The 18,993-nt window shown below is 37.9% G+C and overlaps 1 protein-coding gene across 24 annotated transcripts in view; it reads left to right on the forward strand.

Moving 5' to 3' along the window:
* The window catches only part of LOC111932137 (uncharacterized), a 73,591-nt gene that overhangs the window by 40,691 nt on the left and 13,907 nt on the right, over positions 1–18,993 (forward strand). For 5 of the 24 annotated variants that reach the window (XR_015285583.1, XR_015285586.1, XR_015285585.1 and 2 more), the window contains 2 exons: positions 4,089–4,245; positions 4,363–4,448. The gene's annotated coding sequence lies outside the window, so the exon portion shown is untranslated. Of the gene's footprint in view, positions 1–4,088; positions 5,744–14,937; positions 15,309–18,993 lie in introns of those variants that run through there. The other 19 variants (XR_015285580.1, XR_015285584.1, XR_015285581.1 and 16 more) reach the window with 10 other exon arrangements.

The following is an 18,993-nucleotide window of genomic DNA, read 5'->3' on the forward strand; positions in this document are numbered from 1 at the left end:
GTGTTATTACACACTTGGGTTGTCCAGATCTCTCACACCAACCTCTAGCCCCAAACTTTGATAGTAAAAAGGTTTTTATGATAGAAAAACAAGAAAGTCACTTGTATATTAAAAAGAAAAATCTGCTTTGTTTTCCCCTATTCTTTTTCATTTTTAAGTCTTTTAGAGGTCTTTTAGAGGCATTTCACTAACCTTCATCTTCAAGAATTCAAGCAGCTTTTTTTAGCCCAAAGGAACAACTTTCAAAGTTGTCCCTTTCTATTACATACAATACAACTTACTATTTTTCTTAGCAAGACCACATCCACTCTCAACAGAAATATATTACTTGGAATTTATAGTGTAAGAGTCATCATAATGAACCCACACTAGTTTACTATCACTTACACACAGCCCCAACACATTATATAAATGATGTGGGGTAGCTTGTCTATCTGAATACTAAAATCTACCCTGCTGCTTTTGTTGTCCTGCCCTGTGTTGCGTAGGATAATGATTGCTGCAGCTCCTGAACCAGTGCTGTTGTCACTATACATGTACCTATAACTACACAACATCATCTGCTCAGACAGTATGGAACTGGCTACATTTTAGATTTGTAGATGTTATCACTTATGATTAAAATATTTATAGTCTTGAGGTACAACCCATAAACATGAGAGTTTATGCTCATGCATACCAACATTAAAAAAAACATCCTTTTATCTTTAAATTGAAAGGTCTCAGTTTAAAGTAAGTACACTTTTCTTTAAAAATGCAATTTCTATTCATGGCAATGACAGTCTGTTCTAAGGCCTAATTTTGCTCTTGCTATTCTCAGATGTTAATGGGTTCAAAAGTGCATTTTGCCCAATAAATCTTCACATTGTACAAGTCTTTCAGAAAAGAGGGTTTGTTTGGTGTGTTGTGGTTAGTTGTTTTTTTTTTAAACTTGGGAGCTTTTTCAGTTTCTGCTGTATTGGTTGAAGCTTTCCTGAATTACTTCCAGTAGAATTTTTAGTTGTGAATTGCAAACACAATATTTTCTGCATTTGTGTTATTTCATCTAAAGCTGATAGACTGAGTAAAAAAAGCAGAAAAAGGAGTTTCTGTCTTACAGTTTACAAACAAACTCCCAAATGGACAAGAGAAACAACAGTTGAATCTGAAAATTAAAGAATATATAGACATACTTGTGACAATATTCTTGCATGTATGGCTATGGCTGCTTTTCAGAAGTGCCTTGGCATCTTAATGGCACTGATTTTGATGGGGAATAAGCAGCTGGCCTACTGCAGTAATTCTGAAATCCCACAAGGTAATGAACTGCTTTATTAGGCAGCAAATACCTTTAGAAGTGAGGTCCATGATGACCAGAAGCAATATGTTACTTCACTAACTACAGTTAATATTTCTTTTGCATAATAATGTAGTTTTCAATAGAAAAAGTTTTAAATAGCCTAAAAACTTAATTTTTATGAAACAGCAATAAGGGATCATTTATTTTACCTGTAGAAGTGATTTTAACAGGCTCTTTTTGTGTAGTTTTAAAATTTTTGTTCCATCTTTCGTTTGAATACTGCTTATAAAAATCTTAAGACAAAAATAACATCAGGAAGTGTGTCCATTGTTATTACTTGACATATCTGTCTATCTATCTATCTATCTATCTATCTATCTATCTATCTATATCTGTACAACTAATCATCTGAGTAAATGTACATGGGACAGATAAAAAAAAATGTGAACAAGTTAAAAATACCAAGTCCAACATAGCTATAACAAAAATTGAAAATGATTGTGCCAATCAATGAAGATTAAACTTTGTGGTCTGCTCTGGTGGTGCCCATAGTTAGAGCTGCTGTAGAATGCAGTCCAAGCAGGGTTGGAGCCCAGCTGTGCAGCCAGCAATCCAGGACACTGCCAGTTGCATCCCCCTGGGCAAAGGGAGCACAGCCTGTCATGGGCAACAGCCTGGAGGGGCTGCAGTACACACAGGCCTGCTGAATAACAATCCAGTTTTCACTTCTTAGCTTCAAAAGGGACTTTCATTTTAGTAAATCACTCAGGTTTATTTTTTTAAATTTTATTCCTAATGACATCTTTTTGGGGGTACAGAAAGGTAAAAATCAAGAGACATTTACTATTTGTACAAATACTCCATGCTTACTGCTTCTAAGGAGCAATTTAAAATGATAAATGATTATTCTATAAATAAGATATAGACAGACAACTTACTGGACTCCTTCCAATAAACACTGAGACATGCACCAAAATATCAGAGTGCAATTACTTTCATTTTGTATTCCAATTAATCTGAAAACAACTGAGTCTGTAAAGATCGCATCCTGCTAATTTTTACTCACATGGACCCCAACATTATTTATAGAACTGGTTGTCCTCTGTTTACTTGATTAAAATATGGACTAAATCAGGCACTGCTTTTCCAGAAATAGTTCTTGACTATGATAATTTGCCATCTTCTGAAATATTCTTTATTTAGCCAAAACACAAGTGCATGTTTTACTTCATGGCAATACTTTAAACTTCTGTGTGCTTTAGAACCAATGACTTAACTAAAAAAACCTAAACAAAAAAGCCATTTTAATATGTATCTGAAGGTATAGTCTCTGGTGTGAACCCATGTTCTGATATTCCAGAGACGTTTGGTTGTTTGACCACAGTGGTTTTCCAATAAGCATAATCAATTTTTTTGTTGTTTTGAAAATCAATTTATAATGAACTCATCTTCACCTTTGACATTGCTTCAGTCAGGAAAAGGATATGTGGCTGTTGCAGAAATATAACTGTAGCAATGACTTTTCTGTCTTTATTATTTATTTCAAAACCTGCTTCCTTCTTCCTTTAAAATGGAGATTCATTTTTGCATATTTGAAGTCCTCCATGAAGGGGAAAGAAATCACATGAATCTTAAAATGTTTTAAGATATTAAAATGTTAGCTAAGAATATACTATTAATGTAGCATATTTTAATAAAAAGCTTTTAGTTCTCATAAAGGATTGGAAAGTTTAAGGAAGAAGCTTGATTGCACTTCCCTGGAAAATACATTGTAAGTGATGGAAGAGAAAAAAAAGCAAAACCTGAGCTGTGGGACAATCAGATCAGGCCAAGAACTTTCTCCACCCCTGGAGCCGTTGGGTAGGTGGGGTACAGACTTGATGAAAGTTGGTGCAGTGTGTGGGCTCGTGACAGCCCTGCTTTGGTAGGTGGGCTCTACCTGCACAGACAAAACCACTGAAGACAGGGATGTCTGGCCTTGGTGGCCAGTGTACCACAGAGCTCTCCTGTGGAAGGAGGAAAGATACAGCTTTTGCCTGCTCCTAATCCCCCAGCTTCCCGAACACTGAACTAATTAATTATGCCTGTAATCCTCTCCTCCTCTGTCAGTTTAAGTCTTCTCTTCTGACCTTGTTCCTCCCTCTTGGCCCCTTCTTCACTGGCACCATGCTTCATTCAATGCTTAATTACTCCAGTGCACTTTGTGTTCTCTAGTTTGAAGCCCCTGCTCTTTGTTTTGTCATATTCTGGTAATGCAAATAATCCTCTTCCTTTGAAGGTATTTGTATTCTGTGATCTTGTCTCCCCTGAGCCTTCCCTTTGGCAGACTGTAGAAACTGAGTTTCATCTGTCTAACCTAAGTCACTAGATACCTTTTAATGATGTTTTCTCTGTGTTTTCTGTACTTTCACGGCACTTTCAAGCTGTGGGGAACAGAGTAGACCCAAAATAAGGTCCCAGTGCACTTACCTACATAAAGCATGCCATATCCTGTATTATTTTTACAAAATAACAGTGTACAGTAACTCCTCCCTCCTGAATTTTTACTGCAACTCTTCATGTGAAGGAAAGTACCAAGGAAAAGGGGTATCCATTAGCCTACCAACAATTTGTTGATCTGTGCCCAGTCTAAAATATGTAAGTCTGTGCTTCACCATGCAGGGCAGTACTGAGACAATTACTGTTTAGAGACCTGCTACGTGTGCCTTGTCTAAACTGCACTGGCTGAACACATTGATTCTAATGAAGTTATCTGTGGCTTGCATTGACTAATTTAGAGTCTTTGTCTTTCCTAAATCTTTTCTTACAGATGAAAAGTTGATGGAGAATCCTGTGACTCATGGCATTAAGGAGACATTGAAGAAGATAACAACCAGAAGGAATGAGGCTCCTTCGTGTCCTGAATCCTTCTCAGGAAGGGACCGTGTAACAATGTACAGAACAAGTTAATTGAGGAAGCTATGAAAGTACGGTGATCAGAAAATGTGCAATGGTCTCTGATGTACAGAGGTACTGTCTACAAGCACTAATGTCTCTGCTGGTTTTCCTCCATCATCTTGTCTGCTATTTATTTTTGATCCTAGTGGTTTAATCAGTTCTACGTGGACTGAATACTTCATATACCTGGAGTTCACAGAGGGCTACAGCAGCAGGTTGCAAGAGGCTCATGGTAATGACTGCCATTCAGCTCTGTGTAATCTGGTTTTATTGAAAAATGTTGTTGCAGATAAATATCTCGAATCACTAGTCATTTAAAATCCCTCTTTGTCTGAGGTGTCTTGTATCCACTAGTCATGACTCCAAAAGTTAAAGAATAAAACATGTGCCAAAAAAATACCTCACTTTTTTTCTGCACTTCTCAGTGTTTAGTGAGTATTTCTGGAAAAATAGAAGTAAACTTAGGACAATGCTTTTTCCAGAATACTTATTTATCTCAGCACTTTCTCATTTTGCTTTAATGTCATAAGTGATAATTGCACCCCTTGGGTACCTCTTGGCTGATATCTAAACCACATCTAGAGCTGTTTTCATTTTACTATGAAAAATTGTTTGAAATGAGAGGCTATGGATGCTCTAATACCCGGACCACAAAATGAGCTATCAATAAACCTCTATAATTTAAAAAAGCTAAATGATGCTGAGATTTATAAATACCAAATATAATCTCACTGCTACTGAATACCATAGCATCATTCTGTTGCATTAAAAATAAAGGAGAAAATATTAAAAAAAATAACTTTATGCATTCAGAAATCTCACAGAGCCTAAATAATAACTCTGGTCTTGACTTGGTAGTACACAAAGGATCTACCCTGTGCCACAAGATTTCCCAATAACTTGCTGCTACTAATAATGCTTAATGGTTTCAGTGGAACTAGAATTTCTCCCTAAGAAAGTTACTTTCTCATGCTGTTATTGCAAAGTCCAAACCAAAGAACTTAATCAAAATTATGTTGTGCTTTCTAGCACAAACGACAATATATTTTGTAGGCTTCTCCATAAGAGGTAAGCAGCATGGATGTCCTAGTCCTCACAGGAGACACAACCTGGGAATCCCACAGGGTGCAGTAGGCATAGTACAATAAGTTGTGATTAATCATCTGACGAGGAATGCCAACAGGCAAATACACTGGAAAACACCATTTGGCTGTAACGTAAGTCCTTGGGGGATAGGTAGGGAAAAAATGAAGGGAGCGCAACAGGTAAACTCATATTTGCAAAACAATCCTCTTCCAAGCCTGGGTCTTGAGTCATAAAGCAGTTCAGGATGTCCACAATTGCCTCCCAAGCTTTGTGCAAGCTCTGCACAGGAATGTGTTCGGTGTGAAAAAGACACTCTAAAATAGAAATACTAATAATTATTCTCCGTCCCTCTCTTCTAATATTATAGACATTTCTAACTGAACAGAGTTGAAATAGTCTTTATATGCTTGTCTAAATAAATTCTGATTTACTATGGAAAAATATGAAGTAGCTTTTCCTTATGTACAAGACTCTGTGGATTCCAAGACTGTGGTATCAAATTCCACATTCTGTTCCATATTCCATTATTTTAATTTCAACACATTAATTTATTAGAGCATGTTGCAGTAATTTTTTTTCCCTATCCTCCTCCTGGAGGAGGGGGTCAAAGAAGAAAGCCCATGCAACCAGAGCTTTTGGCTAAATGTATTTTTTTGACATGACATTTATGAATGATTTTTCCACAATCCTTCGCTTTGAAGATATTTTTTTCTTAAGATTTCTGACAAGAGGTTAATGCAAAAGGTGGCTGAGCAGAGTTATTCCCCAGGGTCTGGAAGCTGTAGACTGCCTTTCCTGCTAGCGCTGAGCCTGCAGCCAGCACACTGCCAGTCAACTGGGCTCTGCCTGGCACCACCCTGCAGTCCCAGCCCAGGGTGTCCACAGGCAGAAAGCACCTGTGCTTTTTGTGCTTTTGAGGTTTTCTCGTTTTTTGCTACAAGGTCCAAAACCATTACATTGAAAAAAAAAAAAGATCCAAAAACACAATTAAAATTTAATATATTTTATATATTAAATATTAGGTTTTGGTAAACTGAATTACCAGAAAAGTTGTAGATTTTTTTCAACTCATTTCATATGCACGAAGATAGAAACTTGCATGTATCTGATGTCAGCCTTTAACAGGTTGCTTGGTGCAACAGAAAAACTTTGAAAGTGTCTCTAGTCACAAATCTCAAGAATACAAAAGACAATGCCAACAATCTGCATCTCTGATGCAACAGTCCAGTATCTGTTTGCTAAATAATGATACATTGTAGAAGCTAATCCAATGCATACAACTCTAAGAGTATGAGAGGAAAGAAGCAAAACAAGTATGGTCTGAAATGTGTGCTGGGCGGTCTTCTGAGGAGAGGGAAAAATGTGATAAGAAAATACAATTTTATATTCTGTACATTCCAGTTCTTTAAAGCCATCTGACCAAAACATCTACTATTAGCTGTCCTATAAAGAAGAATGGGAAATTGGTGGCTAAAATATGTGAAAGGAACAACAGTTTAAAAGCTAATTGCTCTTATTTCCATATAATTCAAAAACATAAAATTGCCTGAGCAAAATGACAGAAGTGATTTATTCCTAGCCTGTGAATAACCTAAGGCTTACTTGTTTCCCTATTCTAGAAAAGTGTGCGTAGGAAAGTTGAAACAGGAAGCTCACGTATGCATTTCTTTCCAGGGTGAGGTTTGTCATTCAAAGATGGTACATAGCTCTCAAACCTGAGCAGGGATGGGTCGTATCTGGAGATGCACCCTTCCCTTGCACAGGACTCAGATCCCCCACCACAGCTTAAAAGTCAGCATCCCCTTTTTATACTAGGAAGAATTACTGCTCTCCCCAAAAGCATCCTGGAGAGGGTCTTTGTGGCAGAATATGTTGTACTGTCTCCCCTACAGCAGGGATGTTTGGGGTGAAGCCGAAGGTTCATGGTGCCACAGCTTCCCTCAGTGCTGGTCCATCAACCTGAGTTGCTGGATCTCTGCTTTGTCTCACAAAAGCAGAGGACAGCATCTCCTGCCTTAGCAAGAGACTCTAGTAGCAAGAAACACTGCTGTAACTGGAAGTTTATTTAATTAATTTAATTAAACTCAATACTGTCAGTGCTACATAGCAGGACTTCAAGTTTAATAGCTGAAAAGTTAGGACAGTAAGCATCACTCACAAAAAAGCACACATCGAATGCATTAGTTTGAAAAACTAAAGCAATTTAAAATTACCAGGATTGAAAAAATATTTAAATCTATAGAAGTGAGTGAGTGAAAGGCAGTATTGTCACTGCTATCACAGTGTCATAGGCTCACAGGATAATTCAGGATGAAAAGAATCTCATAAGGTCACTAGGTCAGCCTCCTACTCAAAGCACCTAGCCCAAACCAGGTTGCTCAGAGATATACCCATTTGGGTCCTGAAAACTAAAACCTGCAGAGATGGAGATGCACAGCTTCTCTAGGCAACCTCTTCCACAGTGTGATGGGGAAAAATGTGTTCTCTTTCAACTAACCTGAATGTCTCTTATTTCAAATTATGCCTTTTGTCTCTTGTTCTCCTGCCTTGTGCCACTATGAAGAATCCAGATGCCTCTTCTTGCTAAGAACCCCCCCATAGGTGCTGGGGGATTGCTTCTGGGTCCTCCCATAGTCTCTTCCAGGCTGGCCAAAGAGGTTCCTTCACTCTCTCCTCAAAGGGAAAATGCTCCAGCCCCCACCCAGCCAAGGGACCTCTGCTGAACTCACTCCAGTTTGCCCATGTTGTTCTTTGTTCAGTATCTAGATAATCCCATCCCTCAAACCACTGACTAATGCAGCCCAGGAGAGTTCCCAGTCGCCTTCTCCTTCATGTGCCAGAAGTGCACTCCAAGAGGACTCACTAAATGACTTCCTGAGGAAACGGTAGGCTGAGCAGTCTGCAGTTCCCTGGGTTGATTTTTGTCCCCTTTTGAAGAGGAATGAAGCATTTACTTTATGTCAAAGAAGAGAGTAGAGGGAATAAAAGAAAAGAATGGGCCATTTTAAGCTCTGGCTTACAGCTTTTCAGCTAGGTCAGAAAAAATCAGAAAGAATCCTGAAAGATCCATGAATTGTCTTCTAGAATGTGAGAATGACAAATTAGGTCAGATTATGAATCTGCTACATAATGCTAAATCTAATAGTGATCAGATGCCTAGGTTTGGGTATTAGAAAGAATATAAATGAAGGGTTCTCTTGTGTGGAACACCATCTGGTACCCCAGGACAGCATCTCATCTTCAGCAGTCATTGAGTTTGGACTGGTGCAGCTCATAATTGCACCTAAACCACTCTGCTAAACAGTCCTGGTAATCCCATTGTTTACAAACCCATTAAATTCCTTTATAGCTCATTATAACTTTGGTAATAATGAATCACACAAATTATCTGTTATGTTGGAAAAAAATGTTTCCTTTTGTTTGATTGAAACATACAGTTGAGGCTGTCCCCTAGCTTTTGTGTAACAGGAAACAATGGGAAATGAACAATTCCCTGTTCACCTTCTTTCCACAGTATGCAGTTCTCTTAGATCCCATCAAAGCTGCTTTCGAGCATTTTCTTTCCTGATGAACTTCCTTTGGGATACATTTCATATGTCCATCTGTCTCTCATCCTCTACCCATGTGTCTCTCCCACAAACACCAGTTTGAGAACTGTTTACAAAACAGTCCACAGATCTCCTGGCAGACTCTTAAGCAAAACACAGCCTCTAGCCAAAGTCTGTGTTTTGGAAACTGTTTTTCTTTAGTAAGTATAGTTTCATTTTTATTTGATTATCTCCATTTGCTAAATGTGGTTAGCTAGCATTTTACAACCACTATATTTCATCAGCTGGAGAGACTCTTGTGCTGTATTTGGAAATGGGAGTGAAACATGTCAGGAATGGCCTTCAACAAGGTCTTTCAAGTTTTTTATATTCAGAGGGCTCCCCACATCCCATGTCAAGGTGACTGCCCAATGGAGGCCATCACTGCTATTCAGGAATTCAGGTGGGAGGCTTTGGCAGAAGACTTGGAGATAGGAAGGGAGAGGCAGAACAAGGATGTTGGGGTGTGAGCGCCAGCACACAGTTCCTGCTGGCATCTGCTCTCTGGGCTGTGGGCATTCTGCCAGAGCCTGTCCACAGTCCTGGCTGCCTCATTCCCTCAGGAACTGGGATCATGCTTTTCATACTGTCTTTGCCTCTGCTTGGGGCTGTGTGCAGCACCTTTGCCATGCCACCACCAGGTGCCAATTCTTCCTTCTGTATCTGCACTCCAGCAGAGCACAAGACAGTCTTAAAATATTACCCTTGTATTTTAGTTTTAGTAACCTTAGGATAAATAGTGATATAAATCAGTGCTGGAAAATTATTTCTTGCTGTTAAGGGAGAGTTTCAGCACACTGAGGTGATGAAGCAGCATGTTCTGGACCGACTGCACCCACAACTCCATGTACTGCTCTATGAGGCTTTAGTATCTGTCATGTAGCAGAGAACCTCCTTTCCATTGTTTTTATCAGATGGAACTGCAAAGGTGCATTTTATCCTTTATTAACAAGCCAGGTCCACCAATTATTTTAATTCTGTGGGGCGGACTTACTTTGGGGGCAACTTTTCTTGTCATTCAGTTCAGAACTGCATGTGTTATCCCTACAAAGCAAACTCCTTTCCCTATCTCTCTCATCCTGTCTCCAGTAAACATCAAACCTACCAACTAGAGACATTATTCTAAATAGAGCTGGGAAAGGACAGTGTATTGTTTTTTCCTTACAATGACCAAAAATGTGATCAAGTATAAAAAGGGAAAAAATAAAAAGGCAAAGCTACTGATTCTGGGTGACATTTGGTTTTAGTCTAGACTTTGGAAAACCTAGAACATTTTCCTCAGATTTATTGTATTTTATGTGTATTTCTCAGGTTTCAGTTTGAGCAGAAGAGTGGGCCTTCAAGACACATGTTTGTAGTTTGTGGATGGACAGAACCAGTGGGGAACTTCCTCAGATAAAACCTCTGAGTTTTCTGCTTCAGGAGTCATACACTCTTTATCCTTTTCTTATTATGTAGTTTAATGGAGTAAAGTTGGGGCTGTTCAGCCTGGAGAAGAGAAAGCTGTGTGGAGCCCTCATAGCAGCCTTCCAGTATCTGAAAGGGGCCTGCAGGGAAGTTGGAGAGGAACACTTCATCAGGAACTGTAGTGACAGGACAAGGAGTAATGGGTACAAACTGAAAGACATTAGGTTGAGATTAGATATTATGAAGAAATTCTTTACTGTGAGGGTGGTGAGACACCACCACAGGTTTCCCAGAGAAGCTGTGATTGCCCCATCCCTGGAGGTGTTCAAGGACATGTTGGGTGGGGCTTTGAGCAAGCTGGTCTAGTAGGAAGTGCCTGTGCCCATGGCAGTGGAGTTGGAACAAGATAATTATTGAGGTCCCTTCCAACTCAAACCATTCCAAGATTCTGTGATTCTATATCAACACTCCAACACTCATGTTTTCTCTTCCACAAATAAAGCCTTTTGTTTTCTAGCAGCTCCATTGCCGTAACAAACCACGCAGGTGGATAGTGTCTGACTCCAGAAGATTGACACTTTTCTATTTTCCCATCGCGGTAAAAGGAGCAAGCTGAAGGTGCTTAACCAAGTTGATGTGCATTTTCTTTGGCAGTAGTGTCAATACTTTGAAGATCTTTCACTTGCCTTTGATTCAGTCTTTTAGTATATTGTATTAGTTTTCTTTAATACCATTATGTGCTAGAGCTTTAATTCTTGTCTTCTCCAGACTTCTCTTCTAATGGCTGCAAGCCTTAATTGTGTAAAGTTGAAAAGAGAAGGCCATAACACGTTTGTTTTGCCAGTGCAAATAGCATACAGAAGATAAGAGCATTTACCTATGGCTTACTACAGCACAATCTCTTACAGACTATGCTGAAAATACGCAGACAGCATATTTTCTCTGCATAAGGTTTGTGTGAGTGATCTGGACAGTATTTCTGACTAGATCCTCAGCTAATTTAAATCAGCATGTGTGTGTAGAACACACTTTAAAATTATTTCATTTATGTGCAGTGAATGTTTATCTCCAATTTAAACAGAGTTTGAAGATGGCCAAACATCACAAGCTCTATTAACTGAGAACCCATTTATCCCTACTTGAGTGATAGAAATTGTAAAGCTGGTTAAAGCTGTTATGCAGCCAAATGCTTTTCATTGGGTGAACTTAAAAATCTGGTTCAGAAGGGCTTCCAGTATATATTCAGTCTCTTTGATTTTCTGTAGAAAGAATTCATAAAGCACAGAAAAGTTCCACAGGTTTTAAGAAAAAAAAAAAAAAAAATTCCGGGAGCTCATATGGGGAAAAAAAAAAAAAGTTGAATTTATTTCAAAATAAATTTTCATGTGACCCATAAAATTACAAACTTATCAGTGAAAGAAACTGACAAATATTTAAAATGTGTTTTTCTCTAGGCAGTGTTTCAGATTATGATACTTTATTTCAAATTTTATCAGTTGGAGTTACAATTCCTATGTCCTGTTCCTCTTTAAGGTAATTCTATTTAACCATATTATGATGAACACTAATAGGAATTCCATGGGTATTTTGAAAAATGTTCTCTATAGATGTCTGTATTCCATTGTGTATATTGTTACATCAGGTTAAATTCAGTTAAATCCTATCTCATAACTCTACAGGTGATCTTATTTTCATTTATGAGTAAAAAAAATTATTGATGGTTTCCATTTTCAAAATTTTTCAAGAGATAAATTTATAAACCTTACTTCATATGCATCTTCATCTCTAATACTAGGGTTATAATTAATTAGAGGGTTACAAATAAATAATGTGCACATTTCTTTTGTGTACTCTAATTGAACTTACTTTTTACTAATGCTAATTTTTTTTCACTGAGGTATACCATTTATTTTCCACTTTGGTTAGTTTCATTTGGCAAGTAACTATTACAGATTTTATTTATTCACACATCTATTTTTCAGTGAGGGTATTTTCCTCTCAATACTACACTTAGACAATTTTTTGTGTGTAGCTGTAGATGGACCTGTACTGCTGGATAAATTTGAGGTGTTCTTCATCAACGCTCTTGGTGGGCATACTTTATTTTTAAAGGACTTGTAGAAAATGTGGATATAATTTAACAGGGAACAGTCAGTTTAGGATTTAGACTTTGTTAGACCTTGAAAAGTGTTTGAGGAAACTACAGTACTTAATCAAAGTGCTTGAAGATCCTATTTCCTAAAGTATGAGAAAAAAAGAAATCAATATTTTATTAAATAAGCTGTTAACCACAAAGGTTTACATCATCCAGCATGAGTTTCTGCACAAGAGAAAAGTTTAAAAAAAAAGCAGATTGTGCTCTATGTCCCCATGGAGAGCCTGGGCAAATTCCTGCCTCCGTGCTGAACGTGGCAGTGTCTCCTGTGGCAGGTGGGAACTGGAGGAAGCAGAGCCCTCGCGGCCAGTGCCACTGACATTGCTGTCACAATGGCACTGCCACAGTCCCCTCTGCCCCTGTCCTCCTGCCCCTGCCCAGCTTCTGCTCTCTCTCCTGCTCTGCAAGCAAGTACTAGAGGGTACATAAGGAAAACTCAGCTTGTGCCTCCTTCCAGTGAGGATTACCTCTGCATTTTTCCAGTCTCTGCAAAACTTGTAGTTGAAACATTGTGTTTAAGCCTACATGAGTACAGGACTGTTGAATATTTAATTGGCTCTATTATTTTCTTTCAAGCAGGACAGAATATAATCTGTTGAATTTCTAAGTGATTGCAGTATATGGAAGTACATCTTTCTTTTCTACATGGAGCTTCCATTCTGAAGTACATGGAAGAAGATTTCTGCTTCTTTTTAATTCTTCTTCTGACATTTTTCATAGTCTTACTGTGTTTGGAAAGTCTCCAATATGGAAACTGCTAATTCACAAATTTTTGTTGCGTGTTGTTAGATTTTTAGTTTTTGGCAGTTCTGAAGAATCAATCTTCAATCAACAGCTTAGACTTTTTCCCAGATGCCTATATTCAGACTGTTAAAATATTCTATATTTATATATAAATATATATTTATATCACATATGCTATATATCCAACATAATTCAGTTTTGCTGGGTTTTTCTGAGGTCATTTGCTGTGGATAGATCATAGTTCTGATCAATCTGTTAGATCTACAAGTCTTTCAGTGTTTTCTACCCTTTGTCACAGTTTTCTGTTTCACAGTGAATTATTAGGACCCTTTTAAGCCTTGCCCCTTAAACAATGCCTGAGGCTCTCTGTCCTTGTGCTAAAGCTAACTCTGGATGCTCAACCTCAGCAAGGGAACATGCTTCCCTGGGATTCACACTCAACAGTCCAACAAGTCCTTCTACTTTGACACCATGCTGTTAGAGGTTTAAGAAATTATGTTGATTTGATTTATCTTTCATTACACACAGGCATTCTTCAAGATCCACATAACTCTCAGCTCTCTGTTTGAACCCTTCACTGTGCACAGCCTTCTTGGCAGTAGCATGTTGTATGGTTTTAGCTCCTTTTAGTCTTCTGTTTGTTCTCTCAATCTCTTTTCCCCTAATGGTTGCTGTGGAACGCCTTCCTTATGATGTTCCCACACACACTGCCCTCCTGGGGGCTGGCTGCAGTGCAGTAGTGTTTCATGGCTTTCACTACTCTAGGTACCACATGATGCTGTTGTCCACATGCCTGTGATGACTAGTCAGTTCTGACATTGATAGACTTGCATAAGTGAATAACCAGCGACTTCTCCACACCACTCCTCATTTCATTCTCCTTAAATGTATTTTTGTACATAAAGAGTTCTGCTGATTTAATATTTCCCCACTTGGAAGATGTTCCCACTTTTGGACTATCCCTACTGTGTTTCTCCTACACCTGTACCATTTCTACAATGATTTCTAAAATATCTGAACCTGATCTGTCACCAGTAAGGGTAATTTCACACCATCTACACAACACCATAATTTCTGGTTTGACCTTTATTCCTTTCTTACATACTGATACAGTCTGTAGGCTGGCTCTCTGCAATCACTTGGCAGAGCACAGAGCACAGAGACCAGTGCTGTCCAAATGTTTGTTCCCTGTGATCACGGTTAATAAAGCTCACTTCTGACCTGTCCTGCATTGTACTTATGTTATGAAGCACTCAGTGTGCCCAGATATGACACTTGACAAAACTATGTGTCCTCCTGACTGCTGTTAACAGTGAACTGAGTGCTTCCCACAGACCTACCAGCAGTTACTCCTAGTTCCCTTTTCTGTATGGTAATAGCCAATTTAAAAGCCATTAATTTATATATGCCTAGTTAAAATTGTTTGCCTCCATATTCATTATTTTACATTTATTGACATTGAATTTTTGTCTGTTATTTAACAGCCTGCATATTCAGAGCCTGTTCATCAGACTAAATGTAGAAAAATGTCATCTGGGCCAGGCACCATGTCATCCCATTATAGGCAGCAGAGAGAAAGAGTCATCTCCAGGAATATGAGTCCTCCAAGTCTAATGTATATATCCCAAACAGACCAGGGCAGTCCACCCTGTTTCTCTCCACTGAGTACAAAATGAGCCTCAGGTGGTTCTTTGTTTCTCTAACAGCTATGCTCTGTTAGGTAAAATAAATCCCACCTGTTTGTGAGCAGTCTCTTTCACATTGCAGGCAGCCTTTGTTTATATTGCCTTAAACTATTTTGTGTCATCTACAAACCCTGCCATGATGCTATTAGCTTTTCTCAGATGATTTTTGCGTGAATGGGGCAGGCACACAAATCCACAGATGCTGATGGGACTGCCCTGGAAATCTCCCTTTAAAAAAATCCAAGAAAACCCCCATGACCTTTTGTTTCTACCCTTTCTTTTTTACTGTAAGAGCTTTATTTATTTAACAACCTTTTGGGAAGGGCATCATCAAAACCTCTTCGGAAACAAGAGCATACTTCATTAACAACACCACCACAACCTGTGCTCTCACTGACTATTTCCAAGGAGTTCAATGGATTTATGATGTAAGATTTTCTCCCTATAGAAGTTCAAGGCTTTCTTATAAGTTTCTTATGTTGTTGTTCTTATGTCAGCATTACACATCTATAGGTGTTGGGACCTTTTCTAATTTTCTTTTCCAAAACTGGGTTCACATCTATCTTTTAAGGAGAGGGTTGAGCAGTTTTAGCAGTTCTTTAACAACTCTGGGGAAATACCTTAGGGTTCTGCTGATTCATTGCTACTGATTTTATTGTTCTTTCTTAAATATTCACCTACTAGATTAGAGCTGCTCCTATTTGTTGTCATCAGGAAAGCCCACACAGTGGGAATATCCCTGAGATTTTGTGGCTTCCAAGCTCACCTAGTTTTCCTCTTTCTGGAAACCCCACTGACCCTATTGATTCCCTAATTTTCCACAGCAAGTTTGAGAGAGATTTGACTATGTCTTTTGGTTCTTTTAGCAAATTGTCTTCAAAATAGTTTTCAGACCTGACATCTTATGACACCTTTTGCTTACCAGAACACAATCTATATCTACTTCCTGGAGATTTGTCTTCAATGTTGTTCATATAGATAAAATATTTTTTGCTTTGTTTTGTAAAAAGATCAGTATTCTGATCATAGTGGATTAGATTAAGTGATGCTATGACTTACATTAGGCACATATCCTATTATTATGGTGAAGGTGTAGTTCACCTACTTCAGCTCACAGACAGGAGTTTTGGTAATAATAAAGAGAATAGTTTCTTTTAGTCTGAGATGGCCCAAGGTAGGCAGCAGAGGTATTTGTGCTCTGGTACCCTTCCTTTTCATGGCATTTTTAGAATGCTCTCTGCTTCATTAAAAAAAAACAACAACTAAACACCTTCCATTTTTAAATTAATTGAGTTAATACTGTTTTCATGAGAGAGGAGATTCCTCAGAGGAAGGTCAATAACATAATTAGCAAAATATAATTAAGACAGTGGTACTGAAGAACAGGAACCAAGTCGTTGGCCAGATGTTTCCCTTAGTACAGCTTGTAGGTTGGTTCTGTCCTTTGTCTAGGCTTGTGAAAAAGACAGAATTTAACAAGGAAAAAAAAAGCTCTTGGGTCTGAATATCTGGCACTTGAAAGTCAACACAAGCTATGATTTGGTTTTCTGAGCACTCAATTTTTTGCAACTTTGCATCATGAGCAAGCAAAAAAGTCATTGTTTATGTTCTTCATTTCAAAAGTCAATTTTATGTCACGTATTAATTTGCAATATTCAGTGCTTTCAATTTACCCTTTTACATATATTTGGAGATATAAGCCCAACTGAAGCCTGAAACAAGGCCATTAGTATAGCTTGCTAAAGCAGTCCATACTCTCAATTACTTTATCTTAATGAATACTCTAATCTCCGGGGCATTTTATAGAAATAAAAACTAATTTTAAATAATAGCCATATTTGAAACTTTGAACTTTTGTTTGGAAATGCTTACAAAGAGGAAAATCAAGAATTATGCAGTAAATTACTGGCAATGAGTTATTGTTCTTACTCTGTTGATAATCATGGGAACAGAAGAATTGCTATATTTTAGCAGTCTAGTGTGATGAGTCTGTTCCCATTTTTTGCCCAGTGATCAATTCCTTATGTTTCAAAGGCACATTATCTAGTAACCCACACAAAGGAACAGTTTTTAATCTCTGAAAATTACTGCCTGATTTAGAGCCTCAAACATAGCGATGAAAGTCCCAAGTGTATTAACTCTTCTTTTCTTAAAATGACTCCTGTAAATACCTGAAATGCCAAGACCTGGTTCCACCTGCACATTGTGGGTTTGGTTCTGTTTTTAGTTTGTAAAGAAGAGTTATTGGCATTTCATATATTTACTTGGCATCTTCAGAAGAAGTACATCTGTATTTATCTCTTTGACAGATCCTGGAAAGGCAGGAGTTTCCCCACGTAGTTTTATGGAGGCGAAGTAACCACAGCATTAACAGAGGGAATGAAATCTGTCTTACCTCCTCATTTTCGTTTTTCAAACTCCAGGCTTTTTTCCATCAGAGCAAAAGATGCAGCTAGCTTCTCACTGCTGCTAACTGGATTAAAACTAACAGCTAATTTTACGTACAGGAATGTAATTTTCCAATTGCTTTTCCAATTTCTTCATATGATCCAATTCTCACCTGGTATATAATTCCAGAAAGACTGTAAACTCTAGTAATTCAGTCATGCAGTGTTTGAATGCTCTAAATATGTTTTCCTGGAGCTCATTGATTAAAACAGGGCTTCAGATTTCATTTAGTGGCCTGTGATTGTTTCTATAAATATATGTTTGGCCATAGATTTAATTCTTTTGGAAACCCTGCTTACGCATGGATGACTGATGGACCATTCTAAGTCATTGACTGTAGAGAAGGTTAATCAGACAAATCTTCTCATTAACCTGAATCTGATTCTCTTTTTTATTATTGAAAGACAGATAATTTTCATTTTCACAGTGAGGTCAAGAAATGAGTTATTATAAAATATGTCTATATGTTAAGCATGTGTGCATTTTATATGAGAGTTTATAGAACAAGAAATATATTGTGCAAAAGCATTTTGTAGTGCCATTCAATCAGAAAAAGCTCACAGCACATATAAATGAATAGAAGACTGTTCTTTTCCAGTGTGCAAGTGCATAAAAATGACCTTGATAGCTCTTCTTATTTTTTTTTTCCCTATTTCTGTGTTCCTATATTGTCTTTTTTTCATTCTGCCAATACTTTTTTCATTGTTTTATGTTGATGTTTCATTTTTGTTGGGCTGCTTACTTGCTTAAATACATGACATTTCATTCCCTTCAGTGGTGATCCCCATATTACTTTGTCTAGCCTATTCCCAGTCTTGCACATAACCCTAGTAACCTTTTAAGTGGCAGGCACAGTATTGTCTCCAAGTAGTCTGTTCACATTTTTGAAACAGATCTGAACATTGTGAGCTTTTTTTCTCAGACTAATAGGTAAAGCCCTATTTATTTATCTTATTTGCCAAACATGCTATGTCAATATGCCATGAGGAGTTGTATGTGGATAGCAGGCCAACTCATTCCTTATGTCATTCAAAAATGACAGACTTATTTATATAGTTTTGAATTATGATTGGCAGTGTGCTACATGTATGCCTCCATCTATATGTGGGAAAAGGAGTGAGACTGAGTCCAGCATGTCCTCTTTCTTTGAAGTCACTGGACTTCCCCTTAACATACATGTTGGAGAGAAATCTGGAAGCAGTAGGATTTCCTAGCACATCCTACATAATTAAAGGGATGTCAAACCATAATTAAATACTTAAAATCTTGTTTCTGTTGCTAGCTGACCCTGGCAGAATCATAAGTCTCTTGGCACATTTCTGTCAGAAAAGTCCTTAATTTTTTGAATAATATGTTGGGAACATAACCAACACCATCTCTTTGCTGAGAGTAACTACGTGTTCTCATATAGCCACTAAACACGGTAATTTCTTCTATTAGATCAATATTTTGATTTCTTCTCCAATCAATGTTTTATATCAAATAATTGAATAATCTTGAGAGCAAAAATGTAATGACATAGTCTTCCATGCCTACTCCAAGTGACTAGACTATTGAGTAATTTTCTGGCTTGCTAGTTCAACAGACATGCAATCATTTAATTAAAACTGGAAAAATTAACCTGAAGAAACTGGAGAGTGACATACAGATATATGTTGCTGGCCA

The sequence above is a fragment of the Cyanistes caeruleus genome, chromosome 4, assembly GCF_971803275.1.
Source record: "Cyanistes caeruleus chromosome 4, bCyaCae1.hap1.1, whole genome shotgun sequence".
Lineage (NCBI taxonomy): Eukaryota > Metazoa > Chordata > Aves > Passeriformes > Paridae > Cyanistes > Cyanistes caeruleus.